At 42.8% G+C, this 16,428-nt stretch overlaps 1 protein-coding gene across 3 annotated transcripts in view; it reads left to right on the plus strand.

Annotated features, from left to right (window-relative positions):
* Window positions 1–16,428, plus strand: part of LOC104927075 (A disintegrin and metalloproteinase with thrombospondin motifs 2) — a 120,634-nt gene that overhangs the window by 76,456 nt on the left and 27,750 nt on the right. The gene's annotated exons all lie outside the window — the stretch shown is intronic.

The following is a 16,428-nucleotide window of genomic DNA, read 5'->3' on the forward strand; positions in this document are numbered from 1 at the left end:
TCCCTGCTCTGGCATTACTAAACGCTGTATGTTGTATTATGAAGCATATCGGATATTTATCAGCAGAGGGTCATTAGCAGCCAGTGTCGATCTACACAATGCAACACATCCACTTCCAGTGTTGACAGGAAGTTAATAGACAAAATAATCAAACACTTGGAGCACTTTCTTGTTGCATCAAGATAAGAAAAAAAAAGTAATTACAGAATATAACTACACACATTTCTTTTCATTTTCTCTGATTTCAAAGGAGATAAATAAGATAGGACAACAGGAAAGGGAGGAGCGAATGAGAGGAGGACAGATAAGAGAAGTAAAAACATAGGAGCAACGTGCCAAAATTCCCAGTCAGTTCAGACCTTACTGACTAAAGTTTATGGCTATATGTAATTTAGCTGATATGATGTTAAATCCATAAATAGAGAAAACAAAGGGAGAAAAAAGAAGCACTGTAAACAATTAAAGACATCTTAAAATAACTCCTGGGGACACTGTTAAATGTTTCACCAACAAAGCTGTCATCAAGGCCTTAAAGAGAAAAAGAAAAGAAAAAAGAAAAAGAGATTCTGCTATGAGGAGATGTTTTCAGATTTCAGTGAACAAAACAGGAATACAGCTTTGGTGAAAGCAGCCACACTGTCACAACCTCCCTATGTGGGTTATTTTTACTCTGAAAGTAGATAAACACGGCAATTACTAATGTTTGGCTGAGCTGATAAAACACCAAGCCTGCTAAATCCTGCTAATTAAGACCAGAGAGGTAAGAAAAGAAGGAATAATTCTGTTCAGATATAAGGAGACGTTATTTCTTTGAGCTGAGAAGTTCTAATCGGTTTTAATCACGGCTTTCATGCCTCTACTCTATTGACACACCCACACAATCTAGAAATGAGGAGACCCCTCAGTACATCTTGTGTTTATTTGTAATATTCTTTGAAACTGTTATTTCATGATATCAGCGGACATATTTATTTCCTGTAGCCAAATTTACACAGAGCACTTGAAAAACACACACGCACACAAACACACAGGCAGACACGATGGTGGTGTCTTCATGTGGCAAGCGTGTTGCTCTGTCTGTCTGGGTAGTCAGTGCTGAGATTGCCAATAAATAGTGGCCGGTGGCCTTCAGCATCACTAGCGGGGAGAGATTTGTGTCTTTGTGTCTGATTGGTCCAGGCTTGAGGAAGAGAACAAACCATCCCGTTAATCAGGGGAAACTGTGGGGGCACGGTGTGTGTTTCTATGCCACTCGAACTCAATGCCTGTGGCACGTTGTCAAAATATTGTGTTATTATTGTGTGTGTGTGTGTGTGTGTGTGTGTGTGAGAGAGAGAGAGAGAGAGAGAGAGAATGAAGGAGAGACACAGAGAAAGTGAGTATTGTGCGTGTGCGCAATATTATGTCAGGAGATTGAGACGGCAGCAGTGCAGTGCTGAGCTGATGGATGACAGATGACTGGGTGTTAAAGGCCGCAGGAGCAGCCATGACTCACACACACAGTTAGGAGTTTGTGTGTGTGTGTGTGTGTGTGTGTGTGTGCACAAACTCTTAACTGCTGAAGCTGTCACATTACAATCCTACCTGTGACTCTTAACTGCTGAAGCTGTCACATTACAATCCTACCTGTGCTTATATTCCTCCTAGCACCAATTTTCACCTTTAGGGCTGCCAAATAAAGCGCGATGTGCGATGGAGTGCGATGTCAAGTTTGAGTATCTTCACTGTGTTGTCTATTAGAGACCTTAAATAATGTTCTAAATCCTCAGATTTTTCCAAATCCTGCACTTATCAGCAATAAGGAAACAGCATACTGTATTTACAGATTTATAACTCTAAGTTTTTCCAAACTGTTTAAGTACTGCTCTCCTAAGGGTTGAAACTAATATCACCTGCGTTTGCTTTCCCCGTCCTGTGTGTCTAGCGGTGTTGAACTGCCAGGGTTAGGGTCTCACAACCAAGCTGTAAATGTTTGCTTTAGGGTGCTGCAAAGCAAATGTCACATCTGGTTTTAATCAAAAGCAAAGAAACACAGCAAAATAAGAACGCTGCGATTGTAATCAGCGTGTGAGATATAGTGTCGTGCTAACACACGGAGAACAGTATTGATCTACGATGCGTGTGAGTGAGATGATGAATAAACACTGGATCATGGGATTTACATTTCAGTTGTGTCTCCCCGTTCTGATCTCATATTAGCTCACACGAGGATACGCTTACACAGAGAGACGTATGGTGCGTTTAAATGCTTATGAAAGAAAAGAGCTCGCTGTAATTTCCTGAAAATAGCATCCAAAATTGGACTTTCCCACAGCACATCTATCATCGTAACATCATACTTCCTGAAGTAGTTGTAATCAAGAGCTGAGTATGACAGCTTGTCTCTCATACCTCATTACTCTTTGTCAAAACTACTCAGCAGGCAACTTGTACAGTAATGTAAAATGTCCGGTGTGTAGGGCTTAGTGGCATCTGGTGGTATAATTGCTGACTGCAACTCCGTCACCTCACCCTCTAGTACGGTGGCTTTAGAGCCAGTGTTTAGTTTGTCTGTTCTGGGCTACTGTATAAACATGGTGGTTCAACATGGTGGTGACAACGTGGAAGAAGACGTGTAGTGCCTACAGATATAAATTATTTTTATCATTATTCTCATTTTCAGGCGATAATACACCAATAAAAATATGATATATTATATTCCATGTCTGCAATATTCTATAAGTAGAGCCCGTCTAAATTTTATACACTGGACCTTTAAAGAGTTGATTTAGCTGTGCACTCTTATAACACTGTCAGACTCACAGTGGACAAAATAGATGCAGGGGAACCAAAGTTATTGTGTTTTTTTGTTTACTCCACACTTTCTTCTTCCTTGTCAAAGCTTTTGTGTTACCCACAATCCAACTCAACAGTCCACAGTTCAGGTGTGTTATGCCAATGGCAGCTAAGAGGGCTGGTGAGGTCACTTGTTTCTAACTCCACACCATCTAATGTAATAATGAACCTGTAGTCTTCAGTCCGGACCAACGTTGACTCAAGTGACGTCACTTGAGGAAGTTAAACAGACAGACCTCTGAAGACATGAAGTCAGAATAAATCATCACCAGCTTTTACTATGCAAACTTCACCTTGTAGTCACCTTGGGAAGATGTAGTTAGTAATGCAGCCTGTAAACTTTTACAATAAAAAGTATATCATATTTAACCTTCAGCAACCTTTGTTCATAAAAGTAAAAGACCTGCTTCACTATAATCAAAGTTATAGTACCTGATCACTGCAGAAGACATCTGAGTTATGAACAGAAAGATCTACGACTCTATGTTGCATGATAAGTCTGTTGCTGCTGTTATCACACTACATAAGCTACAATCCTTAAAACCAACACAGCATACAATAATTCATCATAATGATCTTATGATGCATTTTATGGTAGCATAACTTACTAAATTAGCTACCAAATGAATTAAATCAATTTGTTGCATCTCTCCTCTTCTCTTTCTCCCATCTTTTTATATCACGCTTCCCAACTTATTCCTCTCCTTGCGTTTTCCTTTCCTTTCTCCAGCTCCATCACCCGTTCTGTCCTGGAGCTAGCCTCAGGGCTGCCAGGTGTGTGTGTGTCTGTGTATGTGTGCATTTCTGAGTAAGAGACGTGCTCACCTGCAATTTTTACAGCTAGTGCACAGCGAGTCCACATCTTACTTCAAAGTTTGTTGGGTTTGTTGTGTCCGAATGTGTCCATATCTAAGTTGGATTGTTCTCTCTCTGTCTCTGTTGGAGATTCTTTTTTTTTTTCTTCCTTCCTCTCTCAAACTACAGCAGGCTCCCATCCTTGTTGTGTAGACCCCATAATGGGTTAATGCTGACTGGATAGTATAAGAAACTGATATGTTGAAAAGTGACAAAACAAACCATAATCATCCTATGACACAAAAAAAGAATCCCAAGTAATATTGTGCAGGGTTGCTGTGAAAATAATTTCCCCCCATCTGTATTCCCATCTGACACACCGAGCCGCCAGCCACAGGGTCAGAGTCAGCGCAGGGAAAGGTGATGTGCTGTATTTAAATGAATTAAATATTAATAGTCAGCCAATTAAAATAGGGGCAGTCGGAGTGTCCCAGGAATCCAGAGCAGACGTTAGCACAGCACTAATAAGATGATTTCCATTAGCCATGCCCAGACAATGCAGGTAACGACAGCCAGGTCCAGAGAGACCCGAGGGTGGCAGCTCATCGGGAACTGAAGTCTGACTCGTGCCTCTGCTTGAGGGGTGAAGGATGTGGACGACGGACAAAAGCAGGAAGATGCATGGACTGTATGTGTGAGCGAGGGGAGGACTGCTTCTTTTCAGCTCCTAAACAGTGCGTTCAGTTCCCCAGAAACTGCATTACAACCTAAACACTGATTACCTTTCCTCTTTCTCTCTAGTTCTTTCTTTTCCTCCCTCTCCCCGCTTGTCTCTATTCAGTTCAATGTAATTCGTCAGGGAAATGGCAAATGGGAATTTTGTAGGTTTGTTGGCCACATAAACAGACACACACAAACACACAGCAGGGCACTCACACCAACGTACAGTGTACACAAACACAGAGCAGATATACTCGGGAAGAGCAGCTGGTGTGCTGTTTAGTCATATGAAGGAATGATTATCAAGCAGTCTTAACCAAATACTTACTGTAACAAGCAAATAACTTCATAAAATACCAGCAGAAATTGGTCCGAAATTTCTTTGATTGCTTTCCATTCACCACGTGTGCAACTGTAATTCGCTGACTCATCATTACCAAAGGACACACAGCTCATCTTATAACACTCCTCTTTCTATCCGTCGCCTCCTTTTCTCTCCTCTTTCAGCTACAGTATTGCTATTCTTAGCAGGGGGACGCAAAGTTCTCCATTACAACCCAATGGATACTGATGTCTACTCCTGATTTTTGTTGGCCCCAGTGTGTGTGTGTGTTGTGTTGTTTTGTGTCTAGTACTAAGCTTGCTTAAGCCAGCTGCATCTCACACGCCTCATGCATGGCTTAACTGAGCGAATGCCCGTCTGTGTGGGTGTTTCTGTATATTTGTAAGTCCATGCATTTGTGTGTGTGTGTGTGTGTGTGTGTGTTGCTTCTACATGTTTAATTCTTTTTCATGTGCACAGAGCATGTCTCCTATTAGCCATACAACCTCCATATCCACTTCTCTTCCGGTGTCTCCGGTGCAGAAACACACACATACACACACACACACACACATTGACATTAACTGACAATGGGTTTATAACCATATATTAACCTTTAACAATTTCACTGTTATGTAATTCAATATGATTTAATTTACCTCCGTAATGCAATGTCAGTAATCCTTTTGGAGTGATTCACAGTGTAATATGCCAGTGACAGGCAGAACAAATACTTGGCTCACACATTGTGAGTAGGCACACTTCCATATGTGTGCGTACACGTCAACACACGCACACACACACACACACACACACACACACACACACACACACACACACACACACACACAGTGGTATTCACAGAGTAATCAGTGCTGCAGCTATTATTAATGAGAGAGAACCAGGTCATTAATATTTAAGCAGTGTCACTGGGGCCACCTCCATGGGAGTGTGTGTTTGTGTGGTCTGTTTGTGTGAGTGTGTGTGTGTGTGTGTGTGTGTGTGTGTGTCCACATATAGAAGAGGGGCAGAGGGACTATAAGGCAATTTCCTCAGGCAGCGTAGTGAGACCTACTCCATTACAATAGGATAGACAGAGATGGAGACATATTACTCCCTTAAACAGAGAGGGGGAGGAAGACAGAAAGAGAGGAATCTGATTTTGCTCCTTGTCCTCTAGTTCGCGTCCTCTTTTTCTTCCCCTTTCCTCTCCTCTCTTCTCCATTAGTTGTTTTTTGCTCTGTGGAGATTGAAGAGGCTTGAATGGGAAACAGCAGATATCTCATTACATCACACTGGATAGGATGGGCCTGGGAGCTTCCTGTGTGTGTGTGGTTGTGTGTGTCCGCACTGTCAGTGTGAACCCTCCTAAATGAACACTGCTGGGGATTGCGACTCTTTGGTCTGTGTCTAGTCCTCCGCACTGTGCATGCTCTGGTGACAACACACACACACACACACCCACAGACCAACATGATGAGGTCTAACGGTTGAAGAGAGGACTTAACAGGTCTCTCTTGAGAATGAGACTCACCTAAATTAAAGTATTAAAAAAAACAACAAAAGATAAAAAAAACTGTAAATAATGACATTAGCTCTTGCCCTCTCTCTCTCTCGTCCTCACTATCATCCCCACAGCCTCTTTCTGTGTCTGGGATTAGTGGGTATTATTCGCTCTGCAGAGCGAGGAGAATGAGACAGGTCTTACGGCCAGTTCCTAGATTGGGAGAGAAAAATATTCCTTTATAATAACCTCTCTTTATTAAATCTAGCTAGAGGACATACAGCAGCCTGTTTCGCCCCCCTGAGCCTGTCGCCTGTATAGCTGCCAACAGTCATCCTTAGATTATGCCAAGTTTTTCTGATTGAGTCATTCTTAACATATTGATTGAAAGGTAATTAGTTAATAGTGCTATGCTGTGGAAGGGATTATTATTGTTATGAAAGGGATTAGTGTAAATACAAGTTTCATCCTGACATAAAGCAGATAATAGTTTACTTTCCCTCTTTTATCCCTCACAATCCCTCATGGATCATCATGCACTTTTTTATTTTGACAAAACTTTTCATTTTGACTGACATCAATGGCATTGTTCCATCTGTTGAGGTTGTACTGACTGGTGTGAAGGGAATGGATAAGTGTTCAGACTGTCATATTATAATTATGTTTATTGAGTATAGAAGTCAAAGGAGCCACCAATTCAAGACATATACATGCCCTTCTGATAGCTTCGTTTAAAAGCTTTATGTTTCCATTGATTGCAATACACAGCCTCCCCACTAGATTCCACTACACTATGGACATTTAACTCCCATAATTTTGTTGACACAGTTTTTCTTTGACTTTATCTCCAGATCTAGATTTTTTTTTTCCAGTGCACCTGCTAACCCTTTGTAGTATTAATCCAACAGAGATTTTCTGAGATGCCTAGCCAATCTTTGGAAGTGCTTCAGCTGCCAGTCACTTGATGCTGTCTGTGCCAGTGGTTCCCCAACCACCTGTTGTGCCTTCTCTTTGAGAAATCAAGTAAACTTGACACTTGGTAAACTATTTTGGATTCAACTTACATCACAATTGTTTTTGTTTTCTCCCTTTCCAAAGTCTGTCTATCTTGTATTAGCCTGATAGCATTACTGGCATTATTCAGCAGATCCATTCTCAGGTTTTCACAGCAGACTTTTTTGAGTGGTTATAGCAGGAATGCACAGGTGGAACTAATTACACTGATGATAGACCTGTACCAGCAATTATTGTCATGCAGTGTAGTAATAAGTGATGTCATACGTTGCACCAGTGTCTGGCAAAACATTTTTTTTCTGTAATAAAGGTTCATTAAATCAGCATTTCTTTCCTCTGGCCATTTGGGTGGTGCAGTGGCGCAGCTTTGAGGTGCCTTTCATAGTTTATGCATAGAATGAACATAACACAAAATGAAATGACTCCTCTCACTTCACAACTTTAATCTAGTCCAGCAAATGAAGGATGCAGCAATTGATGAAATGTATCATCAACTGTATTTGTACGGTATGTGTCTGTGGAGAGAGTGTTGTAAAATGCACACATAAATAAATGACACATGGAGCATTTTAAAGTCATGTAGCCACATACACAATTAGTTTTGATTAACGGTAAATAGATGCAGAGAAAGAGGAGAAATGACTCACTGGTAAGTTTTAAAACTTTGTTGTGATCCCATCAAAGAGCCCCGGTGGTTATTCCCTTATTGGCCATCTGCCTGTGTGTACAGTGATTTGATTACCTGGGAGCTTCATTAGGATAGAGAGACAGGGAGGCCACGTTGGTAGCTCCCCTATCCTCCCTTCTCAAGTATAAAGTTACCTTTGCACGGAAAAGGCTGCATTGATTAGCCATATGCCTGGGAGTTGGGGGGGTTGTAGCCTCACCCTGTGTCACGATCGCCTCTGGGGGACTTGAGTTGGGGAAGTTGGATGTGCAGAGATAAATTGTGTGTGGGATACTGCTTCCTTTCCCCTAGTGCATCTTTGCATTAAGATCCTATCTCTCTTGGTTACCAACAAAGCAGTGATAATATGGACATTAATATGGGAAGGGTTTTCCAGGAAAGATGCAATGCAGGAAACTGTATGTCAATCAACAGAATGCACTCAGATAGACCAGCACATGGCTTCAAAGTCATGCAGACACATGCTGTACTGACGATCGCCAAGGGCCTAAGGGTTGGACTTGTTTGTGTGATTTCTCGAGCATGTTTTGTTTTGAAGCTTCATCGCAGCTTGACTTTAAACATGTTCCTGTCCTGTTTTTCCTCCCGTTGTCACTTTTGCTGCACAGATTGTGCTTCATTGGCCATGTGTTTGTTTGATGGACGTGCACAGTTTTATGTCCAGTGGAGCTAGTTGGAGGTGTGATCTTCACATAAACATACCTCAGCTCTGTCAACATTAGTCTCTGTTAAAGAGCGCCAGCTGATTATGGTTTTGATTACATTTTATCAGCTCTGTCAGTGCTGCTCCCTGTACAGAGCCAGCTTTGTAAGAATGATGAATGGCTCTTTTAATTGTTTCTAATTGATAACTAACTGAAAGACTTTGTTATGAAACACCGCCAATTTAGTAACACCGATACACTGTAGTGCCTTATTAATTCTCTCCCGTCTGGCTTGAGCACTGTGCAATTGAAAACAACTCCGTCTGTGTGTTTGTGGGCCGACTAGGCAGTAATAACTCCATGCCAGTTTTTAAATGCCAAAACACTTTTATTTTTATTCACCTCCCAATGTCCAAGTCTTTGGTTTATTCAAGTACCCCTTGCCTTAATTGTCTAAAACATTACAATATCTCTGTTGATTTACTACCCTGTTTATGTAGCGAGGTTAGAGATGGTGCGTAACTATGTTGCAGCCTGGCTTATGTGTTTATCATTATCATTTATGATGAGGTGTTATTGGATGATAAATCCTCATCCTGCCACCCTATGGCAGGCTTGCTCGGGCTCGGATCTACCGGTGAGCTGCTTGAAGAGAACATTTGCATACATATTGTCTCACACCTTTAGATAGACTTTCTCCTTCCCTCACCCACTCTAACTCCATATCTACCCTTTCAAAAGCACTTTCGAAGGTACGTTTAATGAATAAAAGAGGAAATGAAGGACGCAGGAAAGGAGAGGAAGGCAAAGAGAAGAGATGGAAAACTTGCAGGTGGTCTTAGTATAGACGGAGAACTTTAACCTGTCTGGTCATCAAGTATTTATTTCAGCCATTCCCACAGGTGAGCTGTTGTAGTAGCTTTTGTTGTTTGGCTGTTCCCACCTGCTTTGCCTGTGGGACAAGTATTTACTAGTCCACCTGCAGTTGTCTTGTCAAAACATCCAGGTGTTACCACGCCACAGAAACACACAAGGATGTAGATACATCAATAAACTCAACGAGAAGCTGTGACTAAAGAATCTAGACTGACACCTTTGAAGCATTAACACCACGGCATTGCCATTTGCACCTTGCCCAAATATATTTGAGCTTGAGTCCCGTTTAGAGTGTGTTACGTGTCTGTTTGCGTGTCAGTAAACCTTTGCAAACCAGCTGACTTCACAGTCTGCCAAATGGTGTTAATTAAAGAAATAAAGACACTCTCCTCTAATGTTGAGCTGCAGAAAAGGGAATCATGCGGTTTCTCTTGATAGTCACAGGATGGTATGAACCCAATGCCCCATCCACCTTCTCATTTTTCCCTCTTCTACAGCTCTCCCCCTTCCCTCTCCACCTACATCACCTCCTCCACTCCCTCCATCCCTACAGTGCTCAGGTTGACAGATGTTTGGCTGACTGGCCTGTCATAATAACTGTGGTGCTGGGTGTCTCATGTGGCTGGCGTTGGCTGTTCTTTGAGTACTTCACAGCCAGGACAGGACAGGACAGGACATTTCCTGAGGCTATGGGTGAAGGAAGGAGAAATGAGGATAGGAGCAGGAACAAAAAAAAGAGGAGCCGAAACAAGAGTTTTAATATTTGTTTTTTCCTTATTTTTCCTGTGTCTCTTTTTATTATTTTTTGGCAAAAGGGTCTCTATTGGTATAGTTGTTATATCTGAACAGACCTATATCTATCGGACCATCACAAACTGATTAACCAGTTTCAATTCAATTTTGAGTCTGCTAGAGGGCAGAGGTCACCAGCAAACAGAGGACAGAGCAGAAGCAAGATAGAGATACAAGCATGTAACACTGCTTCAACAGATTGCAGACACTAATCCATGTGTGGATTATTTTGATTGGTAATGTGACCTTCCTTTAATGCAGAGAAGTTGTAAGGAAGAGGTCAGGTTGGGCGTACACATGCACAGGACGTTGCTGTAATCAATGTGTCTATATTAACAATGGATCAGGTGACTATGTGTCATTTCAAAGGGGTATCTTGTAGTGCTGAACTCGTAGAGAATTAGCAACCAAGTCTACAGCTCCTGGAAGTTTTTTTTTTCATTAATGAGCACATGGTTTGGGTTTTCTGCTTTACAATCTTGATTCAACCACTCTCAGCATTATTTTTTTACCCACAACAGGCAGCTGTTAAAAAACCCACTGTGCGAGACAGACAAAGTTGTTAGACTAGCTGATGAACATTTTGCAGCTAAAAAGAGCAACACCGAGCTAAAAGGAAAGTGAATATTAGGCTTACATTCTTCAAAATTTTTTCCATAAAAGGTGTTGTAGAATACACAAAATCCCGCTCACATACAAATGAATCTGCCAAAAGCCTGTACGTAAAGCCAGTGATCGGGTTTAAAGGCTTTACCAAGACCACAGTCTAGAAAAAGAGTTGCCCAGAATGAAATGCTGCATATAGGACATGAACATCCTCTTTATGTTGATGGAAACATAATCCATGCAGCCAAACGTATATTCGGATGAAAATTAGTATATGAACATAATTTTTAGGATGACAGGGTTGATATATACTGTGAGATTAGAGGATGAGGTTACAGAAGGAGAGAGGTGACAGGCTGAGAGGGGTTGCAGGGTTGGGAGAAAGAGGTGGCAAGGGGGCCACAAACCCTTCAAGCCAGCGAGGGACTGTCTCTGCTGAGATTTATGAGTACTAAGGGAGCCGGACCTTGCACTTTGCTGTCAGCCCCTCTCTCTTTATCTCCCTCTTGATGCACACACCGTTTCCCAGTAAGATTGATTCATAGCTGTACAAGTTTTCTTAAAGTAGACAAGCAGTGGAGCTTGATAAGACAGTAATAAGAGATGTAGATGAAGAATGTGCCTTGTCTACATAGGCGGTACTCTGCATACTCACGCTGTTATGTGTTTATCTTCACTGACCTGTCATGGCTGGAAATCTTTTCGTACTTTTTGATTTCATAAGAGACCTTTATAAATGTCTGGCTTTCTGAGGCAGATGTAGACAGACATGGGAAAGAACGGGCAGACAGGCACTCAGACGGGTCAGTTTCAGACTGGATGAGACCTGCAGTAAGCCCTATATCAGCCTGGCTTTGCTGTCTTATTGGACACTAAGGCTCTCCAGTTTACATCGAGCTCTGTAGATCCAACCACAGAGCGAAGAGAGAGAGAGAGTTTGGGGACATAATTGATCTTTGCCAACAATATTGCCTCTGTGGATGGCAGTGATTGGATTACTGTGTTTTGAGATGTGTTTGCAGTGTTTACATGGGCTGTTCTTCTTTGCTGTAATTATCGACCCTGACAAGAGGCGGTCACTGTCAGAAAGAAGGCAGTGGCTTGTCAGAAATACCGCCACTCAGTTTGAGCTCATTTGTGACAACATGTGCAATCATAAGTGTGACTTCTGTCAGTTTCACAGCAGAGCATTATTTCACTTGGTGGCCTTGCATTATGAATGTGTAGGTAACTCGGCATGCATAGACTTCATGAAGAAGTGGTTCAGCTCGGCTAATGAAACCATGGTACAGCAAGACACAAGGGGGAATTGGTGTGCACCACAGCACCTCCCCGGCAGCCACCAGCCCCGTGTGTCTCTAACAGACAGGCAGTTATGCAAGAGGGAATAGCTAAAGGTTGCCTTGTCTCCCGAACCACCAGAAATCCACATAGACACACCGAGCTGTGGCGAGGATAGGTGGCCCTCTCGCCTGCTGATTATAAAGGCTGCTTCATGCAATATTAAAAATGGTCCACTGCTCCACTTCAGGGAGCACAGATGGATATAACACATCAGTCTAAATATTATGGATCCTCGGACATGAAACGCAGCCGAAGCTCGACCACTCCAAACATCTCATCAGCGTTGTAGAAATCACGGTTAAAAATAAACAGCCCTAACCTAAAGCACTTATTAATAAATGGACAAAGTTCATAGCTTGATGTATGAATAATTATTATGGTCTTCAGGGAGCTGTCCATGTAAAATTAGATTGCTGATTGCCAATCTAAATAATTAACGGCAGTGTGATTATGGGAAGGGTCGTTCACTATGTGTTCCACACTCTGTTGCCTTTACAGCTGTCATATGGCAGCTTAGAAATAATGAGCAGTCAGTACGGGGACATTGTGTGGGACAGCGTGGCATGTTGCTACTTGCCCAGATGCTAGCAGCAGTGTTAACAATCCGCTGTCCGAGCCACTCATCACCATGACAGCCCATAAAACTGTCACCAGGGAAACAAAATGTCCATGCCCTGAGCTATGTGACCAAGACGTGCCTGTAAGTAAATTAGTTCACGTGTGTGGTTAACTCTGCGCCTCCCTGTGGGCTGACAGCCTTGAACTCAGGTGAGCACTAATGAGTTCTCCAACTCCGCTCCGCCTGCCACCACTCATGAGTAAGGACTGTGTCAGAAACATCTCCAAAATACACTAAACCAAAGATTTTAATCACTCCTGAGGGAAAATCCTGAGGGAAAATTCACTTGTGTATGCAACAAATAATAACAAATTTTCATCTGATTAATATAATTCTCATAATACTATTTCATAATGGGACACATTTTAATTTCAGAACCTGAAACAATACAGTAAATTTATCAAATAAGGTTCTGTCAGCCCAGTGCTTGTTCCTAAGAGGTGGAAACAGGAGGTGGGCGAGTGGAGGCAGTGGGATTGGAGCACGGTGGTGGTGGAGCTGGTCACTGAGGTAACAGCGGACCTGGTTATGTAGGGGTTTGTGGGTTAGGTGGACTTTGAATTGAATCTGTTCTGGGAGTGTCTGGAGGACAGAGGTGGTCACAGGAGCGAGATTGGGTGATGCAGAGCATCCAGAGTTCTGGATATATCCATCTTACTCCTGCGACCCCACCCACCCGGTCTGACCATTCTCAATAATAATCCTCCACCTGCCTGTGATGACTTTAGTTGAATCTGTACCTTGTTTATTTTATTTCTTTTATGTCTGGATGTTACTAAAAAGCATGTATTGCCAACCAACCAACCCCCGCTGCCCCCACCTTGATGGGCAGAGTGACCATCATAAGGTCAAAGCCAGTCTTTATACAGTAGAGCTCCTGAATGCAGACTAGAGCAATGTGCCACACCTGACTGCCAAACAGTCATCTTAAAACCAAAGACCACTGCTCAGTAGTAAGATGTGGCTTGACCTGAATTATCATCCTCGTTCTCGCTCTCTTGTTGTGGCTTATAGTCTCGCCCTCCCCTCCTCCCCTCCACCTTGTATTCAGTGGACAACCAGACATTCTTGACATTTTGCAAAGGTTGAAAGACAAAGAACCTTTGTCTCCTAATAAGGCCGTGCTCTATACCCCACCTGAATGTGAAAAAGAGTGGGCCGTGTGTGTGGAGAAGTTGGAGGTAAGGGGCGGGGTATAAAGGGATACAGACAGGAGCGTGAAAAAATGTAAATGAGGATTGAGAATGGGCAGGAAATGGGAAGAAAAGTTTTAGGTAGGAGGGAACATGAAGGGTTATGTGTGTGCAGGTACGCTATAAAGTGTGGGAAGAAGAAGAGGAAAGAGGAGAGAAATGGAGATTGTTATGATCAATCCCCTCTCTGTAGGTTGAGTGATAACAGTTAAGAGGCTAATATAAGTTATTGCTGCGAGAAATGCGGCAACGCGTCCTCATGCTTCGTCCGCTGTCACACAGACAGACTCGGATGCATCTACAAGACAAGTGATATTCTCGATCACTGCGATAGCTTGAAGCGAAACTCACAACACCCAAGGTCCTTCTGGTCTCTTCTCATCTCTCTCTCTCATCCATCACACCCCTCAGCTCTACCTCTCACCTCCCTCACCGCCTCCCTCAATCTCTCTTGCACCTTATTCCTCCACAGCGTTGTCTGAAAAACTTGCTCCAAAAGAGCCGAAGCAAGAAAAAAAATTAGTGTTCTAGCAGAGTGTAAGCAAGGACAGAGGTGCGATGAAACTTAGAAGTTAAAGTAGTTAGAGCACGCCACCCGAGTCGTGTCCCGATCAACATTTTTTGGTTTAGTCGCGTCTTGTTTTCCACTCCTACCAGTGTCACTTTGAGTTATGCCTACTTTTTTTTTTCCCTTCCACTTACCGTACAGCTGTGGCCGCGTGTTATGCAATGTCCCTGCATTGTCTCATTCGCAGTCTTCAAGGCAAATGCAATTTTGTGAAGGCACAGAGTTAAAAGTGAGAACACAATAGTGTTTTTCTCTCTGTTTTGTATCAACATTACATAAGCAAAAGGTAAAAATATCCGGACCTGTCTTTAAAAGCAGATGGTGTGGTTATGACATAAGGCTCGTTAAAGGCAGCTATAACTAGGAAGAGCCAAGGGTTGTTATGAAGCACACACGCTTTAAATCTGGCTTCCTCTTACTAACAAGGAGAAGAAATGTTCGCTGCGTGTGTGTGTGTGTGTGAAACAGAACAAAAGTACGTGCTGCAAAAATCTTTAAATTCTCCTCTCATCGTCTCTTTTCTTTCTCTATATTATCCTCCATCTTTGCCCCGACTGTTTCGCTCTCTCTTTCTGTGTGGGTATTACTCTGTCACTCACTGGAATGTGGGCAGATATGGGATCATATTCAGACTTCCAGATTCATTCTGCTAGCGACTCAGGAGCCAATATTAGCCACGCGGTCGTTGTTTTACCCATGAGCCCGTTGCCTTGGAAACGTTGCATAAGAGGGAGTGGGAAAGCGGGATGCCCCTTGCTGATTGGGAGACAAGGTGGCAGATCTCTCTTTTTCTCTCCCCCTGTCGTCCTTGTATCTTCCTCTTGCATCTTGTTCTTTACCCCCTGCTCAACACTTCTTCAAACCGTATGTGTCAAAACACAGGCGCTCTGACTGTCCTCTCATGCCACGTGTTGAATTAACTCACCACCCAGCACCTCTAAATAAAGCTCCACAGTCAAAAGCAGCCTTACAGTTAGTCGGCCCCACACCCAAGCTTCAACTAAATTAAAGCTCCTGCTGGAACAGTGATTTATAGCCCAATTGGAAATGTTTGTTCACACAGCGCTTACACACAAGCACCTGCATACACACTCGCACACACACACACACGCCGCTCCATGAGCTGTGTTGTGTGTCATCCTTGGCTGTGGGAGGCCTTGGCTGGTGTCAAGGAGGATAGCTCTGTGTTGATTCCAGTGAGACCGCATGTTCAAGATTGCATGACTTGGTCCTCAACAGCTTCCGTACAAGCAAGGCAACGCTTTGTCTACATACCATGACGGTGGAAAAGAGAGGGGGAGGGGTGGAGTATGAGGGAGGACAGCGAGTGAGGATGGCCTTGGCTCTGGAGACAGCACAATTTATCTTCTGTATCCTCACTGACTCCAACTATTTGCTGAGAAAAGAAGAAACAGAATGAGACCAGACGTTAAAAAACTTAATACAGTCATTCAGGAGTCAGTCTGCTTTTTTTTTTTTTAAATGTCTGAAGAATATAACAACATGCTGCCTAAAATACCAATGCAGGCAAAACCAGAGAAGTTAGTACTGATCTAAACAAGTCCAGCCTACTGTAGGTTGAACACTTTCCTGTAGAATAACCTTAAAGTTGAGTTTTTCTGCGCAATTTACTTTTTCATACCATTTATCAAGCCAAGAAAAGAGCAGGGTGGGCAGCCCCTGTGTGAGGGAGCTGTCTTAATCCATGTGTTTAGCAAGCACCATCTGCTGCTTTTATTCAGATGGGAGTAGAAATATTTGGTTGATTAGGAGAGGATCTGTGTAGGATTGACGCACCGTTACCACCGGTTACAGGGGATACACATGCTCGATTCCCATCGACTGGTATTTCGAACAAGGAAAACGGAAGACGGACACACAGGCATCGACATGCAAGCGCTCAAATAA

This window comes from Larimichthys crocea, chromosome I (assembly GCF_000972845.2).
Source record: "Larimichthys crocea isolate SSNF chromosome I, L_crocea_2.0, whole genome shotgun sequence".
NCBI classification, from domain to species: Eukaryota; Metazoa; Chordata; class Actinopteri; family Sciaenidae; genus Larimichthys; species Larimichthys crocea.